The 19,947-nt window shown below is 33.7% G+C and overlaps 1 pseudogene; it reads left to right on the forward strand.

The window, feature by feature from the left end:
* The window catches only part of LOC149547283 (pentatricopeptide repeat-containing protein At1g03100, mitochondrial-like), a 99,419-nt pseudogene that overhangs the window by 29,950 nt on the left and 49,522 nt on the right, over positions 1 to 19,947 (forward strand).

Consider the following 19,947-nt stretch of genomic DNA (forward strand, 5'->3'; position numbering starts at 1 on the left):
AGATCATGTATCATGGTCAAATTATTGTAACCTTAATTCTCTACACTTTATTTCCGTAGGAGTAAATATTTGTGGGTGTCATCCCCACTCCAATTTTATCTTCTCCTTTCGAGGGTTTCTAGGTAATCGAATCTAGTGTCAAATGTGTGTGTTTGAATACATGTTTTAGATGCATTTGTTTTACATGTTATTTCAATTTAATATATATTGAATGCATGTGATGTATGAATGGTGAATTTTTTATTGGTTGAATTTTGAACTTCTGATACACCCCCCTTCACCCACCACCCCTCCTCCCCCCTCCCCCCCACCCACCCTGCACCCCCCCCAGAAGTTTACCTTTCCTATTTTTAATTCCAGCATGTTCTAAGTGGAAAAATGTGTGAATCACAATCATTGATTCCTACCTAACCCTAGGTAACCTAAGTCTTCTTAAGGAGGAAAAGCATTAAAATAATCACGTATGCACAGATGAGAAGAGAAGGGAAAATGCTAAGTATAGACATAACATTCATGGTGACAAAGGAGTCTATGATCATGTTATGAATTGTAGAATCGGTTAGAGAGAATAGAGAAGTGTAGTTAAAGGATAGAAGAGATACATTTGATTAGGAGGATCAAGTACACATTAGGAAAGAGGAGATCTGATATCTAGTAGAGGTGCTAGCCAAAGGATCAAGGCTAATACATTCTAACAGGTGAATCAATAAAAATATCATCACTAAGTAGTCCTAGCAAGCTTTTGTAAATTCTTTAACAAGGTGCTTACTTTATTGTAAGTTGAACTCCTCTAATAAGGAACACTTTTAGCAAAGTGTTAAAATTCTTTAATAGGGTAATATTGATAGACTTTGTAAGCCTTTAATAGGGAAAATCTTTCACAAGGTAGCTCATATTTTATGATAAAACTTATTGTAATCTTAAATGGCTACACTTTACAACTATAGTAGTGAAGATTTGAGGGTGTCAACCCCACTCCACTTTTACCTTCTCATTGGAGGGTTTCTGGGTAACAAATTTACTATGTTATTTGTTATTTTTTTCATGCTATCAATGAACATGTGTAGCTAGCTATTTCAATTTACATGCAAATTGTGAGATGGATGTGTGGTGAATGTTTTATGGTTAAAGTTTTGAATCATAGATTCAACCCCCACACTTGCCCAACCCGCTTAGAGTTTACTTGCCCATTGTTAATTCCAACAATTCTATGATGAGAATTTCGTTATGTATCAAATTCAGTCTTAATAAAAATTATGTATGTGATTCAATGTCATGGAACCCTTAAGAGATGCAATTTTTTAATGTATTGTTTGTATGTTTATGAGTTATGGCTTTCACTATATTATCTATTTTTGTTTTAATCTTTGAAAAATAATTGTTTGGCAAACTTAGTGACATTTTAGGTTAATTTCTTATGGGTTCCCTGGCAGGGCATTACAGATTTCATTGTAGACACCCAAAAATTGGCAAAGACCTAAATCATGCAATTTCGATCAATCAATGCAAATAAAAGAGAAAATTAGAAGAAACACAATAGACTTTCAAATCAAAAATCACATCAAGTCATTAATTATCTATCAAATACACAAGACCTAAATCAACTTTAAGAGAGGAGAAAAACAATGCAAATTCATAAAATGAAATTCAAAAAAGGAGGAAGAAAAAGATAAAGTGTTGAGAATAAATAAGACATTTATTAAATCAATAAAATAATTTATCCTCACAAGATTTAAAATCTCCCTTTTTCATTCTAAAAGAATTTAAAATATCCTCAATTATCCTCAAAACCAAGTCTGTTGGACTCTTCCGCCTAGTCTCTTATGAGATATTTTTAGTTTAACTTTCACCCATTAGTCAAAGGTGAAAATTCTAATTCTTACCCCAAACCCTTCCAAAATCCTATAAATAGGAGGGAAATCCAAGAGGAAAAGGACCAAATTTTTAGGCATCTACACTATAGGTGCATTTTGATTCATCATTTTAGCATTATCATTCTAGCAAGTTCATAGCATTTTAGCATTATTTTGTGTTATTTAGCATCATTTATTATATGTCAGTTCATTGCATGACCATTTTAAGAGCATTCTAAGAGTTGTATTTCACATATAATCCACATTTTAGTTGTAGATCTTGCATGTATTCTTGTAGATCTATATTTTAAGCATACTCCCATTCTAGAACTGTCACTAAGATGCTAGTCTGAGAGCTATTTTAGTAGTTTTAGTTAGGGAAACATGAGACACTTGTAGAGATTACATTCTAATGATGATATCTTGGGTTTAGTCTAGTTTGTCATCAGTATATCTACATTATACATTAAGGTTTCATGAATACACATTTGCACCGTGTACAAAATGGTGCCCACCATGGGGTTGAACTAAAAGTCTCTCTATTTTCAAAAAAATTAGTCTGATCTTTCATTTCTAGTATAGATCTATGTTTCTTGCAATTGTCTTATGTAGATCAAATCAAATACAAGTTCTACAGTGATCACAGGGCCTCATATCAGCAAGAACAATGTTCCAAAGTCTTCCCCAAGCACACAAGGGCTGGATCTAAATCTTCTAATGCTTCTAAGATTTGTTTTAACACTTCAGAGAGATATTTTGATGATTATGAACTCTATTTTAACATATTTGATCTTTTTGAAGTGTGTTTAAATAGTTTTGCAATGCATTTACATCTTTCTAAAGCACATTTATATAGTTATATAATGTATCTGCGTCTTTCTATAACACTTTTGAAGAATTCTCTAACATATTTGATCATTTATAAGGCACATATAAAGTTTTTTACAGTGCATTTGAAAGATTAAATAGTGCATATAGGGCTTTTTGTAATGCATATGAGTATTCCTATAGTGCATTTGGTAAAAATTATAGTTTCTTGAATCTAACTTCTAGATCCAAATGTCATTTTCTTATAGGGCCCTTCCAAGATAATGAAAAAGCTCTCAGATTGTAGATAGTGTGCAACAAGAATGAAGACCCTCATAAATGTAACTAGCGTTTGCTAGCTCCGAATTAGGTAAGTGGACCTTAGATTTTATTGATTAAAAGTGTGGCATTTCTAAGTTCCAAACATAGCTTAATAGGAACATTCAATCTCACTAATGTGAAATAGAAGTAGGCCTATGCTCTTAACTCCTTTGAGTTGATCAAAATGCCTAACCTACTGTAAAGATCAGTCACAATTGAATGAGGAAAGAATCCACACATAGCCTAAATAGGAGTCCCTCTATCTTTAATAGTATAAGGGCTAGTAATTAAAACTTTGTGACTGTTGTGATTGGGAATTTAAAATAGTAGGGATATGCTCTCACTCTCCTCGGGTGATCAAACTCCTAGACCTATTGTGATTTCCATTTCCTGCTTTCCACTAGGTAGGATTATCTTTCTATAGAAAAGCTACATCCCAAGTTTCCCTAGTAGGGTTAGTGAGAGGGATTGCCACCAAATCTTGCATTCCCAATTTAATGCAAGCCACCTATGTTTAAAACTTAGCCTTCCTCTAGTAGTCCCATAAGGGATTGTGCCAAACCTCCTTAGCATTGGTGGGAAGCTCTCTATCACAAGAGAGGTTAATCTAAACATAGTTGGTTAAACACTAAAACCCACTAGTCATCGAGTTTAGATAACCTTGTTAGGAAGCCATTTTCTTTCATTTCTAGGTGCATGTGGTTGTAAATTTTTCTTTGGTTCTGCTACTATTGCGCTTGGAAGTTCTTTAAGACTTAATGAAAAACACTAGTGTGGATCACAATCCTTCCAGAAAGACAAACTTCAAATTGGTATCGAAAAACCAAATTTGAAATAAGAGGATTGCTAAACAATGCTAAAGTAGTGCATACACTACATAAAATAATGCTTTTGAATTTTCTTGTAATGCTTTCAATCTCTATTATAATGCATATACCTATGAAATAGTGCATATAAACCTTGAAACAACACATCTGAATTATGAAACAACACATATGATAGTTCAAATAGCACATTTGAGCATTTAAACAACACATATGATCAATTAAACAATGTATCTAACCAATCCTATACCGCATTTGAGAAAAACATAAAATAGAGGCCATCTGTGTGCATAATAATTGCAAATAAATAATAAATTTGGATACCCTTTTCCTTGCTGGTATTTTACAAAATCTAAGAAATTCCATATTTGACTGAAAACATCTTCTTGAAACAAGCAAAGCTACAAAAAAATTATCAACCCAACAATTTTCATTGCTTCATTTTGTACATCAAGTCAAAGATGTTTAGAGACACACATTCGTCCCTTTACTTGACTTCATGAAAATGAAACTCATCCTATCAACATTGACAAATGCCTTCTCCAACCTAGCTTGTTACTATAGACAAATTGTGGTCAAATGGAAACCCTCACATTTCAAAAATGCCTAAGAACTAAAGGAATCCAATTCACATTTCATGTCATTACATAAAACTAGTATAGCTACAAAATCAAAATGATCGCCCATACAAGTGAGTGCTAGAATAGCTAATAGAACCATTAAGCCCACAAAACCTCTAAATCTCCTTGAACCTAATACAACAATTGATTGCTCACAGAACAAAGCTATTCACAAGTCACCCTTGTTCAATCAAAATTCAAAATCTATGGCCATAATGGGTTCATCTAACATATGGGATGCCAAGAGTATTGAAACTAAAATTGAAGATTTTCAACAAGATCATGAGCTTGTCGACATCATGGACAAGATACATGAGAAACATAAGGAACATTACATACTAGCATTGGCACAACAAGGTGCAAAATTTCCATCCTAATTTGATGTGACAAACTTAAAATGAGATAAAGAAGAGTCACCCCTAGACATTATCACACAAAAAGTCCAAGATCTACAAATGGAAATGGAAAGAATGAAGAGAGAAAAAATGAAACTCGCAGAATTTAGCCTCAAAAAGGTGTGTTCTCTCCCCTTTGATAAGAAAATTACCTTCATGCCTTTCCCACAATATGTACAAATACCAAAGTATGAGAAATATTTTGGAACATCAAATCTACAAGACCATCTAAAACAATTCTATACATTGAGTATGGAATTTTTGCATGACATGACATACCTAAAGTGACTGTTTCCTAGAAGCCTTGGACAACAAGCCATGGAGTGGTTCTCTAAGATACCATCCAATATCAAAACATTTGACCAATTGGCTTTCATGTTCATCTCTCAATATTCCTAAAATATCAAGAGGGAAGTTACAATGATCAACCTACACTAGTACATTTGACTCAAATTTTTGACCAAAACTTTCAACCATCTAATAATTTGGGATCAATTTGGTCGAATTGTGATGAGTTTTGTTAAAGATGAGCCCGTGTTGGTCAAAATTTTGACCAACACGGGCTCATCTTTAACCAAAAATTGAAAAAAGTTATGTTTTCCGCCCTAATCTTATTGTTACGCAACCCAGAAGACTCGTGCACTGAACCATTTTCTACTACTATGATTTGTGGCTAGGAGTATACAACAAAAGGGTTTAATAGCATCAGCACCAATAGAGTTTGACATCTTGGGTTCTTTGGTGGTTGATTGTAGCAGAGGAGAGCTCGTGAATGCTTCAAAGTTGATCCATTGAAAGAGATTTCAGAAAGAAGGTGGCGTGAAAGGATCAAATAAAAACTGGAAACGTTGAAGAGTCTCCTTCCCAGTGTTACAAAGGAAAGTTGAAGTTTTGTTTTATAGATTCTCATTTCTTGCCTTGTTTTGAATATATTTATATGCACCCTATACAATGTTTGCCTTTTTTGGACTAGACATTTCTCATTTGCTTTGTTCCCTAACTAGAGTTTTCAAACTGGTGCTTATAACAACCTCCTAAGATATTCATAAATACTAGTAATCCAAAAGCAAGGCAAACAAATTTGATGAGTCAAAAAATAGAACACAAAACTATCAAAATCTAATGGACTCCTACAGTTCAATCCCTAACACAATCCAAATTAATTTCTTGAAGTTCAATCCACTCCTGCAATGTCCAAGCACATTTCTCTATCAACATTAGCCAGGTTTCTCTAGGGATCAACACACTCATTGCTTATTATTTCAAGTTTGGCAGAGAAAAGCGAGGCAATCAAATATTACATTACATAATTGAAAGGAACATACCTCCTGATATGTGCACTTATAGCTCATTTCAAGTCATTGTAGAGCTGGTAGGCTAGAAGAAGTAGTCAGACTCTTAAACCAACTAATTCTAAATGGTTTGGCTCCAAAAAACTTTACGTATAATATCATTATTGTTGGACACTGCAGGGTTGCCTGCATAAGTGTTGCATTCAAACTATTTGATAATATGTTAAAGAGTGGTCTTTTGCCTCATGTGATTACTTATACTACTCTTACAATGGGGTTATGCAAGGAAGGTAATATACAGGAGGCAGATTTTCTTTTGAGGGAAATGTTTGGAGAAGGTTTGATTCGTGACAAAACTGTACAAAGTGTATTGATTGATGAACATCTCAAGAATGGTAATGTAGGACAAGCTTCTAAACTATGGGCACAAATGGACAAGAAAGAAATTCCACCTGATGTTATTGCTTACACTCCTTTTATGAACGGGCTTTGCAAGATAAGCTACATAAAGCAGGCACATAGATTCCTTACAGAAATGGTAAATCGACACATTTTTCCTGACAATTTCACTTATAGCTCATTGATTGATGGACAATGGGCTAGAAAAGAAAATGATTAAAAATTGTGCTTGCGCCTAATGTCGTTATTTTTAATACTCTCATTAATGGATTTTGTAAACAAGAAATGATAAGTACAACAAATCAGCTTTGTACCCTCATGCCAAGCAATGGCTTGTCCCTTGATATGTTTACCTACAATATTTTAATTAATGCTCACTGTAAGGTAGCTGATATGAAGTGATCTTTGGAGATCATGAACATGATATCATGTCGTGGTTGTTGTCCTGATGTTATTACCTACAATACTTTGATAAATGGTCTTTGCATTACAAAAATGACTCAGCTAGCTTTTAATCTCCTTGAGAGAGTTGTTTCCATAGGATTTTCTCCAGACACATTAACTTTCAATACAATTTTGGATGGGCTCTGCAAGGATTCCCTTGGTCTGGTTGTTACTTTTTTAGAAAAACATTTTAAAATGGGTTTTTTCCCAGATACGGTGTCCTATAGTACACTGCTTAATCATTTTTGTAGCCTTGGAATGCTGAATCAGGCTATGATGTGGCTAGGTAAACTTATGAAAATATTTTTTATTCACAATGCTGTTACATATGAGATATTGGACAATGTTCACTTTGGTGGGAAATGGTCTACCAATAATCCAAAAAATATCACTAGAGAAGGATATCTTTTGCATTGTGTAATGTAGTCAATGAGTAATAGATCAAAGAGGCAAGAAGGAACTCAAATGCCATTTGTAAGTCTTAATGAGAATTTGGATAGTGTAATAAGCATAACTGATATTTATTATAAGGCTATACAAGATAGATGATAAGGGGCATCGACATGTTTTAAAGAGTGACGACTGGGATGATTCAACTTGTAACAGGCTAATGGTAAGCTATAGAAGTGGTCTCTTTTGCAAAGCAAAATCAAAGGTAGATGAATTCTTCAATAGTTGGTCAGCTATAAAATAGAAAACATTAGAGCCCCATGAAATAGTTAAAATTAATGATCAAACTTGCTCTTTGCTCACAGATTGAAGACACAGATATAATCTTGAATAGATGATGAAGCATAGTGCCAAAATTATGGGTAAGTCCTCTTAGTCTGTTGGTCAAAAGTTAAATTTCAGAGTCCAAACAAAACCTTGTCTTCCTTTAAGAAAGTTCTAATTTCAGCTCCACAAATTTATGCTTATTTTAGCGCACTATTCTATACAAAAATTTATGACAAAAATATACCAAATTAAATAATGTCAAAAAGTGTTAAGGTCAAGAAGAAAGTATCCCTTCTTTAAAAATAGGCTATTGGTAAATTTTTTCCTAAAAAAAGAACACTGTTGTTTCCTTTGGAACCATAAGTTGATCAATGCACAAACGCGAGTTTAAAAAAATAATTCTTCATCTCTTCTAAATCCATTAAGGAGGATACTTGTGAAGGAATATTTATATGTTTCAGCATTACATGCATATGGGGCACTAGTGTCTCTTAGGTGATCAGATAACCTGATAATTGAAGTGAACCAATATTAAACCACATTTAGTAGAACATGCTTTAGAATTATGTTAAACTATCCTTATAGCACTCGAATGCCTATGTATTCCCATGAGATCATTGCAGCATGTTCAACTCAGTGTTTTGATCAAATTTAAGAATTTCAATTATAATTTGTCTTCTTGATAGTTGTATAGCTTATAAACATATTAATTACAATTATCAAATATTTGAGCATGTGTTAATTATTTCTAGAGTTGATCAATAGATGAGCACGCTGAAGGTTTGATCAATAGTCCATAGAGACACACTTAAGATAAATAGGATTTGTGGCATGCCATTGTAATGGAGGATAGAATTTTGTTGCTCTATACAATCTGGCATATGATATGTACTACATCAATGTCCTTGTGGTGTAGCCCTATTTTATCTTCAATTGTCCAAAAGATAAGCAATGAATGGAGCCTACAACTAAAGTTGGTGCTTGGAAATACAAAATATATTCTCACGCCTAGGGATGGTTGGTAACAATAGCAAACTACAACTCTTCCATTCCAATAAAAAATGACATAATGTATATAGAGTCTACTTTCATTTCCCATAATTCCATGAATTTTTAACCACAATAAATGAATCTAGACTCCATTCTTTTGAAACTGCTTGGGTTTGTCCAGTGACCAGCAGAGTACAAAATAATAAGTATTAACCCAACAAAACTAATCAAGAATACACACAATTATGTAAAAAGTATCAAGACCACATACTCTAACTACTAAATGTAAAATAACTCAAATTTCAATCAATATGATTGTGGATGTTCACCATTGCATAGTTGTACAATCAAAATTGGTCAGCATTCAATTAATTCTAGTTGAAAAACACAACATCCAACCATACAAACTAGTTTGGATGGGTTTAAATAGCCTTCCTAAACCTTCCCCATACTAAATTCTAGGAGTGGGTGACTAATTGGTAAAATATTGAACCAAGTTACAAAAGTTTCACATAAAGTTGTCAAACTTGCAACTTGACAACTTTTCAATTTCTTGACAACTTTTGGAAATGTTTGGTTCCTTTCAGCCTAGGTGTGTAGAACCTTACCAAATGGTTCCCCAATCTCACATGAGTCTAGACTCTATTCCAAGCCATTCTAGGCCTTGGATCATATACTATACTCCTAGAGACAATTGGACCCATTGACAACTTTTTACCCAGGGAATGCAACTTCACATTTTTTCCACAACTTTTGAATTTTGACTTAGAAAACATGCCAAGATGCACTTGGATATCACTTTGAGATTTCATTTATCTATTATTAGATACCATGGCCCATCAAAGAGACAAACACAAAAAAAATTTCAATAGGACCTTAAGGATCCTAGAGTGCTACTACACCATTCTCCCCAACAAAAGAAGTCCTCATGGGACTGTGGGAGAAATCAAGTTGAGATCTATTCCCTTCTTCTTGAAATTAGTCACTGGTATCCATGTAGCTTCAATATCTAGCTTTCCCTTCCATTTGATCAGGTATTCCATGTAGACCTTGTGCCTAGTCTTCTTTCCCAATCTAGAATTCAACACCTTCTTAGTCCATGGAACTAAATTAGTAATTTTTGACAATTTCTGAGCTACCACTTAAAGCTCCAAAGTTCGAAGAGAAAATAGTATCTTTTAAGAATAATTCTCATATTCAATTGGACTTCAGAGAACCCTCTAGCTCATGGAAATTATGTGGAATGAGCTTCCAAGAAGCGTCAAGAGGTATCTAAAAATACACGACTCATGTTTCTCGTATGATTAGAGGATGAGTATCTCACACTTCCTGAATTTTAGAAGTTATATCCTCTGTCTACATTTTAAGGGAAAAAGCAGCTTTTCCTCATACTTCGAGAATGAATGCCAATTTTTGGCATAGAAGAGGTCATATATTACAGAAAATAATGCCTAACACAAGGAACAACTCTTTTTGTTTCAACCAAAGACTTGTTGAGCCGTACTCTTGAACATGTTTTGTATCTGTAGATCATGGAGCTACAAAACAAAATTAGTGTATTACTTCTAGAAAATATCTTCAAATAGAAATTCATTTGTCAAAAAATACTTTTAAATACATTCAAAGATATAACTACCTCCTTCAAGCCCTCCAGGGAAGTTTCTCGCAGTTCTAAAATTTGATCAGCTCTTCTTTCTCCAATACCCTAGTTAAAATTTTATCAACAAAATCAGGCCAATAATAGGCATAAACATAGCACTAGTTAAGATTCAACAAAACATGAGTTTATGGCTAAAGACCAAATAAGAATATCCAATAATCTAAATCATATGGTCTTCTTGTCTTTTATATTTCTTTATTCACTCAGGACGATTGAATGATTAGTATAGACTGATTGAATTAATTGAAGAACTGATTGCAAGTCAATTTTATTCGCAACTAATGTTTGATGAATGATAGAATGATTTTCTTTTATTTGAAAATTTGATAGTTAGTAAATAATGACTAAATGAATGTTGTAATTCATAAATTGAGGAGTGATGATTGTGTGTTGATTTAATGTATTTGGAAGTGATGAATGGTAAATGATCATTAAAAAATTTCTTCTTTTATATATCATTCGTGGAAGGTTCAACACTTGTCATAAAAATTGAATCACCACTTTAAATTAATATGTTATTCCCCAACTTTATCTCCCTTGGATGCCCTCCTCAAATGAAACCTCTTCTTTATATCTTACAATGTAAGAGTCACTTCCATTCATCACATGTGCCCCTTGCATTGGTCACAGCCTTTCACAATTACCACCCTTCAAATAAGGTAAAACTCTTCATCATTGTTAACCAAATGAAGGTACTTCCTTACTATCTTCCCCTCCCTTCTTCCATCAATCCTTCCTTAATTCCTATGCTCCCTTTATGCATATAAGAACTATCTTATATCTTAGGCCAGAATTTACTATGGTTATCTTATGATTATCCAGTCTTCCATGCCTTCAAAAGAAGTCTTTCCCCACTTTTTATATCTAAATGAGCCTTTTAGACAATGGGCAATCATCTCTAGACAAAGAGATAACAAAAATTTCAAATTTAATGTCAGAATCTGTGTCTAATCTTGATGCATTTATAGACTCTGATCTTCAGGGCCAAGGGTGCTTGCAGTCAAGATTTTCATCTCTAGTAGATGATGTATTTGAGTTTGACAAGGGAATACCATTATCTTGATATTTACCAAAACATAAATTTCTTGTTGAATCTTCACCATCAAATCATCTAAGTGTTGTGTAGGGTATTCAACAAGGAGGAAAGTATGGACCATCAACTACATGGGATAGGAACTCTTAGTTGTCCTTAATTAATAATACTGGAAAAAATTCTATTGGAAGCTCACCTTTTAACACTAGGTTGATGTCTAAACCAAATCATAAGAATGTATGGCAGACTGGCTCAAGCCCCTCAGCTGGTGGACACAATTATGGAGTCAATACATCCACACTCAACCCTGCAAAGATCCAATCTTTTAATAAATTGTCATCAGCTACAAAGTATTATTTTAACCATGATCTCACTTCTTCTAAGTCTGCATTGTATCTGGGAGACACTTTAGGTTATCCATCAATGGAGGATAATCATCTAAGAAAAGTAATGTATTCTTCAAAGGAGGGGCTCCCATCACATTCTACTCATTGGAAAACTAGTTCATCATATACAGTAAGAATATCATTAGTGCATAGGAATTCCATTCAACAGTTAAGGTCTTCTCTTGTTAAGACTTCAACTGGTGGTCAAACATCAACTGTATTCAAAAGCTTTGTAACTAGCTTTCACATGATCCCCCCAGCATGCAAGTTTCTATTTCTAATTCACTATACTTTTGAGATGGAAAATGGTAGCATGTTGGGTTGGGCATGTCAATTGTGTGTGTTGTATGCCTTCTATTTTTAACTGAATATCATCTAGCTAATGCATGAGGTATACATCTTATAGGTCAAACATTAGATTCTTTAACTTGTCATGGTAACACATCTGACATAACTCCAAAAATAAGTAGTCGAAAGCATTGCCTTTCAGATATTGTGCAGTCAATTCCATCCTTGCAAGGAATATCAACTTATGGAGAAAATCAGAAGAAAAGAAAGACCTTTGAATCAGTTAATACACAACATGCTTCTGTTCAACTAAATGCTTCCAACACTTTGGGGAGATTTGCTAGCCATGCATGTGGGAGCATTCTTAGAGAAGCTAATCATGGGAAAGCACCTGCAAGTATATATGTATCTGTTCTTCTTCAAGAGATTAGGCATTCTTCTTTATGTATTAAGCATGCCCGACTTATAGGCCAAATGGAAGTCCTAAATATCCCATATATCAAAGATGTGGGCTTGTGAAAGCCCTTTATAGACATATGGTTTTGGCTGCCCTATTCAAAAGAGGATGCATGGAAGCACCTACTAGGATGTCAAGGTAAATAATGAACACTGAAGGCCTACTCTAAAAGTGGATCTCTCCTCTTTAAGAGTGGTCTTAGTCAATAATTCTATATGAATATGTTTTATTTAATTGAATTAATTTATCATTAGTATCGACATGATACCTTCATATCATTTGACTTCTTAATGTGATTCCTTATCTTCTAATTCCTCATATTGGTGCACATCAAACTACAATATTTGCCAATATCTTTCTTAAAATAGTAATGGATGACTAAGATCCCAAATAGCAATGGATGACCAAGTTGTTACAGCGAGTATCCACCAATTAGTGCCAAGACTTTTGAGCACTCTTAAAGGATTTTGATGTGCCTTGTTCTTGCTGACTTGCTATGCCCAATTCAGGCAATATGATTGCCATAAGAAAGTAATGCCTAGCTTAAGATGGCTAGAAGTATGAACTACATATCTATTTATACCATCAATTGAACATGTGGACTATGAAGTTATTAGCAGCCCAACTCTTCATGGAAAAGATTCTCACATGAAGATTTATTGCAAACTTTACTATTATATTTCCAGCTACTCTAATAAGGTTTTGATGAGCATACCTTGTTCCTTCACAACAATATACTTTAATTCACCATAGTTTCTCCAACCAATAGAAATGGTTAATTTTATCATAGTGCCTATGTGGCAATATCATGGTGCCTAAGTGGAATAGTAATTGTAATATGCGCCAGTCACTTCCAGGAAACTTTACAATGCAAATCTTCACTAACATTTAAGTATACTATAAGTTGATCTCTTGTGATTATAAAGGCTTTTGGTCTTTTTCAAAAGTTCCCCGAAGGATAAAAAAATTGTTTTGTAATTGGAACCTTTAAACTTCTAAATCAAGTAACGGAAAAATGAGATTGACTGTTTCTGTTTGTTTATCCATTATGTAATTTTATATGGAGTATTTGGTTTTCTTGATTATCTAGCAAGCACCACAAATTGTTTTAATGAATTAATGTCTTTGAATAATTGAATTAATGATGGTACTTATGATTCTCCAGCTCTAGCTAAATCAAGTTCTAAAAACTCAAAAAAGGAAAATGGTCCTGATGTTGTAGCTATAAGTCTTACATTCAAAATCAACAATAAGGTTTCATACAGAATAGTACTAAAAGGTGTGTGTCTTTTTGGGGTTCAAGTTTCAAACTGCAAGTGCACATATTTGTATATTAAATTGGCACCTTCTATGCTCAAATGGTTGTTGATCTTTATTTCATGGCTTTCTATTCCAGCACATAGTGCAATTGTGCTGAAAGCAGAAAGTATAGTAGATAAAATAGAGTGGGTTAGGAAAATTAGGACCTTATTCAACCTTCAAAAGGTGTATCAATAGAAGGACCAGTATTATTGTTGTCTTGATCTTATCCATTATTCTATACTAGGTGTGTTTTTTTGGTAGAAGGGTGGTACTGCACATTTTGCAAACATCTACACCTTCTAGAAATTATAGGATCATTTTAGTTACATTTGAAAACATTAATCAAGAAAAACCATATGTGCAGATATAAAAATTAATCACAACATGTCCGATTTATTTGCAGATATATTTTCCTATGAAGAAAGACCACGCCTGACAATATGAACGCTGAACAAAATGAGGTAATGGCTGCATTGTGGGCTCAGTTCTGAAGTAAACCTAATAAATGTTATTGTCCTTGCAAGAAGTGTAAAGGCTTAAAGACTCAAAGAATTCTAATCACAACAGCCCAAAGTCATTGTAGGAAACATGGTCATGTTGAAGGGGCCACGATTTTCATCCATTGCTAAATGTGGATTTCCTACTGGAGGAACATGGAGGTGTGAATATCCAAGCTGAGAATAACACTCTCATGGAAGAAGATGATAATGTGCCAGAGGACATGATTGAAGAAGATGGTATTGGGGCAGGTGATGAAGAGGCTCACAATGATGGTACTAGCAAATCTAATAATGATGATGAAGATGGTATTGATATACTTTTACTTGAGAAGGCACACAAACTCTTATACAAAGGCTCTCAAACAACTCTACTCTTGGCTATAGTGTTGTTGGTGAACTTAAATTTTATGAATGGTATATCCAATCTAGCAATGTCACATATGCTAAGGTATGTCATTTTTGTCATCTTCAATGTTAGCATACAATTACTATTCATTATATTAACAATTCATATTTGTTGTTGCAGGTTGATTAGTGAGTTTTTGTTACCACCATCAAGCATTTTGCCTCATTCGTACTAAGAATTATCCAACATTATGGATCAGATTGGAATGAAGTATCAAACAATACATGCATGTCCCAATGATTACATTCTATATGATAAACAATATGAATTTGTAGCAGAATGCTCTGATTGTCATAGTAGTAGATATCGATCAGATCAAATAACAAAAAAAGTGCCTCACAAGGTTCTTCAGTACATTCCCATTATTCCACATCTTCAATGGTTATTCAGGTGTGCTACCTTGGCACAATTTATGGATTACCATGCATGCAATAGAAGTCAAGATGACATTATGCGAATGCCTGTCGATGGTTTTGCATTTAAAGAGATAGAAGAAACATAGTCACACTTTAAAGAACCTCATAATTTGAAGCTTTCATTGGCAGCGGATGGTGTCAATCCATATGGAGATATGGGATCTGTTTACTCAGTGTGGCCTATTTTTGTTATTAATAATAACATTCCTCCTTGGATGTCCATAAAGAGGGAGCACATAATGTTGTCAATGATTGTGCCAGGTATTTTTATCATTTTATAGTTATCTAAATTAATATAAATAGTGCATGAAAATGGTCATAATAATAATGTAATGTTTATGTTCATTCAATTGCTAGGTAAATACCAAGTGAAAGATATGAACGTGTATATTGAGCCCCTGATTGATGAGTTGTTGAAGTTATGGAATGGCATCACTATGTATGACATCTCTAGACCGATAGGACATTGACAATTTCAATTCCATGCAATGCTTGTATGGACAATACATGATGCCCCTGGGTTAACTCATTTTTGTGGTATGTTATATTGTTTATATCATATATTTTTGGTCTGTTATAGTGCTTACACATTACTACCAAATGTTTAAGTTGTGCATGATAATTGTACATGATCCACTTCTACATGATCTTGTAGATCTTCAGACAAAGAAAAAATTTGCATGTCCATTTTGTGGTCCGAAGATGAAATCTCATCATTCGAGAACTTTAAGAAAGCAAGTGTTTGAAGAGTTTAGACACTTTCTCCACAATAATCATAGGTATCGAATTTCCGAAAAACATCTTTTCAATGGGAAAGAAGAGACATCATCAAGGCCACGAAGAATGACACCTCATTTATGGAAGTTGGAATATGATAGACTAAATTGTCGAGGTAATATCCAATTTTTCGTACAAAGTTTAAAATTTGTATTTTGATATTGTATTATATTTACTAATGTTGTAATTGATGCTTGTGAAGGTCATCAAGGCATCAATGACCAACTTCCTAGAGGAATGAAAAATTATCCTATTCAATTTAGTAGGTTATCGTACTACAAGGATCTCCCAATTCCGCATTTGTTTGATGCTATGCATATTGGAAAGAATGTAATAGAGACACTATGGAAAATGTTGGATGGAAGGCATGATAGAGAACAAATTGCCAAAATTTGTATCGACATTCATGAATCCAATCATGCACTAAAAGTTTCCATTGAATCAAATAGCAATGGAGATTGCATAAATACAAGCGCCCTTCCTTGGTTATTGATGGAGCAACAAAGTGATGCATTAAAAGAAGTCATAAAAAAAACAAAATTTCCAATAGAATTTGCTGCAAATATAAGCACTTTTCTATCAAAGGAAGGTGATTTTGGGCCTGGGTTGAAAACACATGATTGGCATACCTTCGTCAAGGTAAGTTATGTTCTCCATTTATAGTATATTTTTAAGATTGAATGTACTACCTATTTTATTATTTAATAATATATTGAAATGATCATTTTTAATGATTGCAGTTTGTCCTACCTCTATCCCTTCCACAACAGTTTGACAATATTTTTAAACAAGTTATATATGATTTTGGAAAATACATGAGGTTAGAAGTGTTTTTTCTTAGATTTTTAGCTTTCTCTTAAATCTATTGTATAATTTTATTTGAAATCTTGTTGATGTGGTTTTGTATATTGAATCTCTTTTAGGTGGTTATCATCTAAAGAAATTGACAAAAAAGATATCAAATATTGGAAGAGAAAAATTCCACAGCGTATGTGTGAAATGCAAAATTGTTTACCTCCAACCTTTTTCAATGCTCAAGAACACTACCTCATACATCAAGTTGAGGAGATTGAATTGTGTGGACCTGTACAAGCTAGATCAATGTGGATGGTTGAGAGACACTTGAAATTTATGAAGGGCTTGGTTCGACAAGAGCACGTCCTGAGGGTTCTATGATAGAGGGATATATGATATACCAGACCATGGTGTACATTACTAAATATCTTCCAAAGTTTGCAGTAGATATTCATGTACATCGCATTTGGGATCCCGACTCTAATGACAAAGTCGAAGGGGAGTACCTGAGGGGGAAAGGTAGATTGAGGAGGGTGAGAGGTAATTATAAGTTTTTTTCTTTTGTAGTTTAATAATTATTATTCATCATCAATATATATAAGTTGTTTCTAACAAGTGTAATTGTCTTCTTTATAGTTGGTTGTGATGGGATGCACTACACTTGTATATTACAAACAATCTTGATTGGATGATGGTATGGATTGAGCAGTCTCAAGAAAATGGTCACTCGTTAACATGGGATGGTGTTGTATCGTTGGTTAAAGAAGCTCATCATAATGGAGATCCCAATGTTACACAAATGGTACTTGATCTAATATATGGCTTAAGAGATACAAAGGTACACATAAGATTACTAATCATCACGCATAAGTTTAATATCAACTCACATATCAATGGAAATAATCTTGACATGTTTGAATAATTGCAGGTCAAACACCACAAAGCTATGTACTACCATGGCTATAAATTTTGCACAAAAAAGTCAGATGAAATGAAGAAAATGTGTGATTTTGGGATAAGTGTTGTCTTCGCGGTCACCAATATTTCATCTAGAACTGACATACATCCTCAACAATCTAAAAATTGATACTATGGCATTTTGGATGATATACTTGAGTGCAAATTTAATTCATTCAAAATAGTTCTATTTTTCATCAAATGGTTCATGTTACGACTAAATCAAAATGATCCTGATAGGACTGTTATTGAACATGATAGTGGGTTTACTATGATTAATACAAGGTCTAGTCAGAGATGAGCCCTATGTTCTTCTAAGCCAGTGCGAGCAAGTGTTTTATTTTGGTGTTCCATAGAAACTAGGTTGGTCATTTGTTGTTAGACATGACCTAAGAGGAAGGCCGATAAAGTATAATGTGATTGAAGAAGAAGAAATTGAAGAAGCAGAAGAGGAAGTAAATGATTATCAGGAACAACAGTTACCTAGTGGTGAAGATGAAGAAGATGGTGATGATTTTGGTCATGATGACGATAATGGTGATAATGATGATGATGTTGATGACGATCATGATCATGGCGATGATGGTCATGATGATGATGGTGATGAAGATGATGATGATGGTGATGAATATGGTGATGATGGTGAAGAAGATGGTGGTGGTGATGACAACAATCAAAGTGACAAGTACGACGACGACGACGATGATGATGATGACATGGATGAAGATCATGATGATCAATGAAATGTCCAGCTAGGATCAATGTCAACTATGATGGGTTCTTGTACGACCAAACTTTTCTTTCTAAACCATATGTGCACATATAGACATTAAGTAGAACATGTCAATTTTTTTTAGATATACACATTAGTTACACTAAATTTTTAACTTAAGAAAAATGATTTACATATACAATCTACTTTATTATTAATATTTTTTTTTGGTAATTCTATTACTTTAATTTCACTGTTGATTTCTAAGACTTACTAATTTTTTTCACAGGGCGATATGGATGCACCATCTCAAACACCTTCAGTAGAGGTAAATATTAAATATTGTAAATTTTAATGTTAATATAGAAACAAATGTCATATTATTATGTTCTTTTCTTTATGGCTTTGGAGTTTTTTTGATGAAATTTTACTGATATTTAATGTCACAAATGATAGGAAAAAGCTAGAATGACCGCTGATCAAATGCGATCTGAAATATAGGCTTCATATCTACATAACATCGCCCTTAGTACTGACCCAATGTTCATCACCCAACAAATCAAGAAAAGATACACTGATGAACTTGTTAACATTATCATCGAGGGTGACAAAAGTGAGGAGAAAGAGGCACTGAGAACAGAATTGGGCCGTAGAATCCAATCTTTGCAAGTAAGCAGTAATTCGACTAAAGCAATAATAGAAGTTCAATAGATATGAATATTTTATACTATCTTATGGATCTTGATCTCTAATTTTATGTGTACTTGTATAGACATTTGTGCCATTTGTGACATCACATGGTGAACATGGTGATGGTCATTGCGCACAACCTTCGTGTAAGTAGCACTTTGTTTGTCTTCATCAACATTATAACACTTACTTTTTTTTTGTGGACATTTCTAGCTAGTATCCCATTTGATCTTTATCCATTGCAAATTTCTTTGCTAACAATGTTGTATTCCTCAGCTCATGATGACGTGCAGACTCCTCCTTCGGTTGTCGGTCCACTATTGCCTAGTGCATTGTTGGCAACAAGGGCCATGCAAACATCCTTATCTATGCCCACTAGAACTAGTAAAACCTTGTTTTGCTATATTTTGTAATGTATTTGTACAAGTTGATGAACAACGAAGTAGCATATCAGTGCTTGAATGATGTCTACAGAAGCTTGCATACACACAAACACATGCATACACACACCACGCATACATACATACATACATATATTGTACTACGTAGGCAAGATTTTGTGCTACTTTTTGAATTAATGTTTCAAATTTACATGGAAAAAAAATTCTAACCTTTGAATCCAAAAGTAAACTGAAACATCATTTAAAAAATATTTTTTAATTTTGTCTTTTATGTTTCTCTACGATGTATGTGCATAGATACTTTTATATTCTTGAACTCTCACTGTGATAACAGACCATGGACCATTGAAAGCTATCCTAAACATAGATGATTAAAAATAACACATTATCTTATCATAAACATAAACAACAATATATCATGAATTCTAAAAATATGGTATCTTTAATACACTATTTGATTATCCTGAATTAAATCCTTAATGGAATGCGAGGAAAAAACATTTTT

This window comes from Cupressus sempervirens, chromosome 7, assembly GCF_028749045.1.
Source record: "Cupressus sempervirens isolate cs-2001-9-10 chromosome 7, ASM2874904v1, whole genome shotgun sequence".
NCBI lineage: Eukaryota > Viridiplantae > Streptophyta > Pinopsida > Cupressales > Cupressaceae > Cupressus > Cupressus sempervirens.